General features: G+C 32.4%; 1 non-coding gene across 1 annotated transcript; it reads left to right on the forward strand.

The window, feature by feature from the left end:
* Positions 1 to 322: 322 nt before the first annotated feature.
* TRNAY-GUA (transfer RNA tyrosine (anticodon GUA)) lies at positions 323 to 417 on the forward strand. The gene is made up of 2 exons: positions 323 to 359; positions 382 to 417. It is a non-coding gene; the product is annotated as a tRNA-Tyr (tRNA).
* The last annotated feature ends 212 nt before the right edge of the window (positions 418 to 629 follow it).

The raw sequence follows: 629 nt of genomic DNA on the forward strand, positions 1-629 counted from the left end.
GAACAGATATATGGAAATAAGTTTAAAGAAATAATAATAAATTTTTTTAAAAAATTAAAAAGAAAGAGAAAGAGAAAGGAATAACATGAAAATAAATAATAAAAAGGCAAAAAGAAAAGACTATTTTTAACTATACTACAATTAAAGTCATTAATTGGGCTAACTCTAACTTGAGAAGAGCGTTTTCTTTTTCATTTTCCAATGCCGGGGCGTTCCCCTCTTCTGCAATTCAATTTCATCAACTATTCCTCCGATAGACGGTCTTTGCATTTTCTTCCATAAATAAATATATTATTGTTATTTACAGGAAATAATAGCAACACCGACCTTAGCTCAGTTGGTAGAGCGGAGGACTGTAGTGGGATACAAAATCCCTTAGAAATCCTTAGGTCGCTGGTTCGATTCGGGCAGGTCGGAAAAAATTTTATTCCTTTTCTTTAAATAAACCTGTTATGGTTGACACACTATCAGTTCTGTGGCTGATGCGTTACCTTTGCTTGCTTGGGTGGGGGGAGTGGGTAGTAATTTTTTCCTTAAAAACTTTCATATGCACTATTTGGCCTAATCTTATCAAATGATTCAATTGGATATTTTATTTTTGACAATTTGTTTGTTTTTTTGAAGTGAAA

This window comes from Cryptomeria japonica, chromosome 8, assembly GCF_030272615.1.
Source record: "Cryptomeria japonica chromosome 8, Sugi_1.0, whole genome shotgun sequence".
In the NCBI taxonomy this organism is placed as follows: Eukaryota; Viridiplantae; Streptophyta; class Pinopsida; order Cupressales; family Cupressaceae; genus Cryptomeria; species Cryptomeria japonica.